The sequence below is a fragment of the Mobula hypostoma genome, unplaced genomic scaffold, assembly GCF_963921235.1.
Source record: "Mobula hypostoma unplaced genomic scaffold, sMobHyp1.1 scaffold_111, whole genome shotgun sequence".
Classification (NCBI taxonomy): Eukaryota; Metazoa; Chordata; class Chondrichthyes; order Myliobatiformes; family Myliobatidae; genus Mobula; species Mobula hypostoma.
Genome location: NW_026948223.1, coordinates 228918 through 234941, shown reverse-complemented (window position 1 = coordinate 234941; position 6024 = coordinate 228918). Strand labels below are relative to the sequence as shown.

The 6024-nt window shown below is 37.8% G+C and overlaps 1 non-coding gene across 1 annotated transcript; it reads left to right on the top strand.

Moving 5' to 3' along the window:
* The first annotated feature begins 5942 nt into the window (after positions 1-5942).
* trnas-uga (transfer RNA serine (anticodon UGA)) lies at positions 5943-6024 on the top strand. Its single transcript has one exon. It is a non-coding gene; the product is annotated as a tRNA-Ser (tRNA).

The following is a 6024-nucleotide window of genomic DNA, read 5'->3' as shown; positions in this document are numbered from 1 at the left end:
CCCTGCTTTATTCACTTCCGAGCCGAAGCTCGATGGAGCTTTTCGCTCTCCGACCTTGAAGTCATTGTCCTTGGCAGCAAAACCCAGATCGGTCGGACTAGCCTTTCATGAATTTCGTATTAAGGACCTTTTAATTCGCCATATCCGGAGACAAGGAATGATCGACTTCCAAAATTACAAGGCTAGATTTGTGGAAGACTATTCACCTGAAAATTTGGCTGATCGCATGAAATATAAAGAAGTTATGTCGGAATTTTATAATAAAGGATATAAACCATTCCTTCAGTTCCCCGCACGTCTGTGTATTGTTTTGAAGAATGGATTGCAAAAAATAATAAGTTCAGTTGAAGATGCAAAAGTGTTTCTGAAGGATGAAGTCTAAAACTGTTATATTTCTTATTTGATCAAACTTTTTCTTCTGTTAATACGAATTTGAAATAAGGTTTCAGTAAGCTTACGTTTTGGCTGTTCATATATTGTCTTTTGTTATATATTTTTTGATACTACTTTATTTTGTCCTGTTCTGAGGCTTTATTTTAATACAGCTTTCTTTAAATTTGTTTAAAGTGATCCTTTCATATTTTCGAATACCGAATTATTTTGCTTTTTATGCTGTGTCTTCGTACTTCGTAGGGACATAATGACCTTGCAGGACTGGAGTTTTTTTTCTGTCAGCAGGATTTTTTGGGACCGGTACTTAGTTCTCAGCTCGCTGACTGTCTATTGGTCAGCTTTCTCGCTGTGGGTGAGGGAGGGAGTAGGGCCTATTTCTCTCTGGGAGCTGTGTTGGGTTGAATATATGATTGTTTGAATACCTTACTTTACCATTTGCTTTCTAGTTTTAATAACTTATGGCCAGATCTTTTAATTACACGTTGATTGGTATTTAAAATGGTTCAAAATATCAACCTATTTAGTTTGAATGTGAAAGAGCTGTAGCACCCCTTCAAAAGGAACAAAGTGTTTGCTTATATTAAAAAAATAAAAGCACCCATTTTTTTTTTAACAAGAAACGCACATACGCAGCTGTGATACCTTACGTTTTTTTTTACTCGGTGGAAGGGTATGCAATTCCACTCTTTGGTTAACGCACAATCACATGGCGTTTCAATTTTTGTAGATAATACAGTTTCCTTTATTCAGCATAAAGTTGTTTCAGACCCTAATGGTCGATTTGGTATTGTATCAGGGAGTTTAGACAGTAAGTTGATTGTTTTTGGTAATGTATATGCCCCCAACGTAGATGATCCAGGATTTTTTGAACGTCTATTTTCATTTTTTGCCAGATTTGTATACTTATGCCCTTGTGACAGGAGGAGATTTTAACTGCTGGTTAGATCCAGTATTAGATCGCTCATTTATTAAACCAGCCACACTTAATAAATCAGCTTTGTTTATCCAATCTTTTCTAACTAAATGTGGTATAGTTGATGCTTGGCGATTTCTTCATCTGACGGACAGGGAGTATTCATTTTTCTCTCATGTCTATCGTTCTTATACCAGGATTGACTTTTTTTATTGATAGTCAAATGATTCCTTTAGTTCGATTGATTGAATATAAAGATATTGCTATCTCTGATCACTCTGCTGTAATTCTATCTTCAAATCTTTCTGGTCCTATCACCATGAGTAGATTTTGGTGATTTAATTTAACTCTGTTATCCGATGAGGATTTTTAAAAATTTATGGAGAATCAAATTACTCTTTTTTTTTGGAAGAAAATACGTTGGAAGAGACGTCTAGCCTTATTATATGGGATACTTTTATAGCATACATCCAGGGTCAAATTTTCTTATACTGCAAACATCATTAAGAAAGCTAACAAAGAAAGAAATGAATTAGCCAATCAGTTAAAGCAACTGGACTTCAGTACCTGATCCTGAAACGTATGAGACGTGTTGAAACTAAAACTAAATATGATCTTCTTTTAATGTATCCAATTGAAAGCCAACTTTTAAAAGATAGAAGTCAACTTTATATTCACGGAGATAAAACTGGTAAGCTACTGGCTAATCAATTGAAGGCATTTTCAGCCAATCGGCAAATTAAAGAAATACGTAAAATTAATGGGGACCTGACAACTGACCACCTTGAAATTAATGACACTTTTAGGGAATTTAATTCTAAATTGTATGGTTCTGGCTCTGTTAATGATAATATTGCAATGTATAATTTTTAGATCAATTAAATATTCCTAATCTTTCATTAGATGATCGTAGGCAATTGGATCAACCTATTTCCCAGGAGGAAAGTGCTCAGGCTATTTGAGAATTGCATTCTGGGAAATCCCCAGGACCCGGTGGATTCTCTGAAGAGTTTAATAAGGCTTTTCCCTCCTTGCTTATACCACATTTATGTTCTACCCTTACAGATTCCTTTCAGGTAGGAAGACTACCGCAGTCTTTTTACTAAGTTTTCATTTTGCTCATTCTCAAAAAGAATAAGAATCCTACTGTATGTTCTTTGTATAGACCTATCTCTTTATTCAATTTTGATACTAGAATTTTATCTAAAGTGTTGGCTCGCAGACTTAAAATATTATATCTTCTGTAGTTTTGGATGATCAGACAGGATTTATTAAAAATTGATATTCCCATTTTAATATACGGCGTTTGTTAAATGTTATATATTCTCCATCTAAGGAAATACCGGAATGTGTGATATCTTTGGATGCGGAGAAGGCTTTTGACAGAGTTGAATGGAACTTTCTATTCACATCCTTCAAAAAATTTAATTTTGGACTTAACTTTATTCATTGGATTAAATTACTTTATTTATCTCCCTCCGCTTGGGTTCTTACTAATTTTCAGAATACTAAACCCTTTAAACTCCAATGTGGAACTAGACAAGGTTTCCTTTTGAGCCCTCTGCTTTTTGATTTGGTATCAGAACCATTAGCAATTGCTTGTTGAGAGTCTAAAGAGATCACTGGTATTTTAAGGAGAGGTACTATTCATAAAGTGTCGCTCTATGCTGATGACTTACTCCTTTTTATATCTAATGTGACAACCTCCTTACCATTTGTGTTCCACTTACTGACTAATTTTAGTCAGTTGTCAGGATAGAAATTAAATCTACAGTAGTCTGAACTGTTTCCTTTAAACAATTTCACACCAACTGATATTAACCTTCCTTTAAAAGTTTAGGAGAACAATTTACATATTTGGGAGTAACAATTAATAAGAATTCTGAAGATTTATTTAAGGACATTTTTAAAAGTTCATTGAATTACGTTAAAAACACTCTCTAATTGGTTGCCACTCTCTTTATCACTGATTGGCCGAATCAATTCTATTAAAATGAATATCTTACCTAAATTTATATACCTTTTTCAAGCTGTGCCTGTTTTTATTCCTAAATCTTTTTTTGACTCTTTGGATTCAATTCCTTCTTCCTATATATGAAAGAATAAAAAAAAACCTTGTATAAATAAAGCTCACCTTCAGAAAACCAAACAGAATGGAGGATTTGCCCTACCCAATTTTAGGTTATATTATTGGGCAGTTAATATACATAATATTACGTTCTGGATATATTACATTAACAATGGGAATTGACCTATATGGGTTTCCTTGGAAGTCAACTATGTTATAAAATTTTCCATTATTTCTTTACTTGGATCCTCGCTTCCTTTACCTTTAAATAAATTAATTGACAATGTGGTGGTTAAACATACATTGAGGATTTGGCTGCAGTTTAGAAATCATTTTGGTTTATTGAGATTTTCCCTCTCAAGTCCCATACTTTCTAATTGTTTTTTGAAACCATCGTTAATTGACTCATCTTCTAAAGACTGGAATAGATTGGGTATTAAACGATTTCAGGATTTGTTTAATGGAGGGAAACTTTCTTCTTTTGTGCAACTTTCAATGAAATTTACATTTCCCAACACTCACTTTTTTTGATACTTACAAATTAGAGATTTTTTTAAGATCTCAATTACTTACATTTCCTACAAGTCCAGATAAGAATATATTAGATACAATTTTTAATTTGAAACCCTTTGATAACAGTTCAATATCTTACAGTCTGCTGTTGGGACTGAAAATGGCCTCTTTAGATATAATTAAAGGAGACTGGGAAAAGGATTTACAGATTTTCATATCTGATGAGAGCTGGAAGATTATTTTAAAATTGATTTATTCTTCATCATTATGTGCTCGTCATTCTTTATTACAATTCAAAGCGGTCCATAGAATTCCAAAGAAGACAACTAATAATTGATAAGAGGAAAGATGAAATGGAAAATAATAGAGATGAAAATACCAATTTTTCAGACATATAAATAAAAGGGAGGCGAGAGTGAATAAGGGAGTCATGTAGGGAGCGATCCCTGCGTCTCTGCCCCCCCCCATCCCTCCCCACCGATCTCCCTCCTGGCACTTATCCTTGCAAGCAGAACAAGTGCTACACATGCCCTTACACTTCCTCCCTTACCACCATTCAGGGCCCCAGACAGCCCTTCCTGGTGAGGCGACACTTCACCTGTGAGTCGGCTGGGGTGATATACTGCGTCCGGTTCTCTCGATGTGGCCTTTGATATGTTGGCGAGACCCGACGCAGACTGGGAGATTGTTTCGCTGAACACCCACTCTCTGTCCGCCAGAGAAAGCAGGATCTCCCAGTGGCCACACATTTTAATTCCACGTCCCATTCCCATTCTGATATGTCTATCCACGGCCGCCTCTGCTGTAAAGATGAAGCCACACTCAGGTTGGAGGAACAACAGCTTATATTCCGTCTGGGTAGCCTCCAAACTGATGACATGAAAACTGACTTCTCAAACTTCCGCTAATGCCCCACCTCCCCCTCGTACCCCATCCGTTATTTATTTCTATACACACATTCTTTTTCTCTCTCTCCTTTTTTTCCCTCTGCCCCTCTCACTACACCCCTTGCCCATCCACTGGGGTTCCCCCCCCCCCATTGTCTTTCTCCCTGGGCCTCCTGTCCCATGATCCTCTCATATCCCCTTTGCCAATCACCTGTCCAGCTCTTGGCTCCGTCCCTCCCCCTCCTGTCTTCTTCTATCATTTTGGATCTACCCCTCCCCCTCCCACTTTGAAATCTCTTACTAGCTCTTCTTTCAGTTAGTCCTGACGAAGGGTCTCGGCCCGAAACGTCGACTGTCCCTCTTCCCATAGACGCTTCCTGGCCTGCTGCGTTCACCAGCAACTTTGATGTGTGTTGCTTGAAATTCCAGCATCTCCAGATTTCCTGGTGTTTGAGTTTGATAGCTCCGTGCCTGTGCTCACTGCAGGGGCATCTCATTGAAATCTATGGAATATTGAAATGCCTACTTAGAGTAGAAGTGCGGAGGGTGTTTCTTACAGTTGGGCAGTCTAGGATTAGAGAGCGGGGCCTCAGATTAGAACGATGATAGTTTAGAACAGGGATATCTTTATCCAAAGGTGGTGCATCTGAGGGATTAGTTGTCACAGACGGCTATGGAAGCCAAGTCACTTGGTGTATTTGAAGCAGAAATTGATAATTTATTGATTATTAAGGACGTCAGGGTAGACTGGGGTTGAGGGGAATCATAAATCAGCTCTGCTACAATGGCGGAACAGACTCGATGGGGCGAATGACCTGTTCTTGTTCCTTCGTCTTATGGACCAATGATCTATTATTATTCTATCTGTGTTACACGGTATAGGTGCCGTAAAACAAACAAATAAAGGACATATCTCTGTCATAATAAACCTGATTCTAATCCTGACCTTTATCCCCAACAGTGGAAATCTCCTTCATTTGCAATACTAACGCCAACGTTATCCCTGTACACTCACGTTCTGACCTACCAGTCTTGCAACATATTCCCAGATTGTCCAATTATACTGTTTGTATCGGAATGATGATTCATCATTGCCATCAGTGAAAATAAATCATGTTCAGCCCTCGCTTCAGATGCAGTGCTGCGGTGGGTGACTAACATAGACGGAGCTGCGATGGCCGAGTGGTTAAGGCGTTGGACTTGAAATCCAGTGGGGATTCCCCACGCAGGTTCGAGCCCTGCTCGCAGCG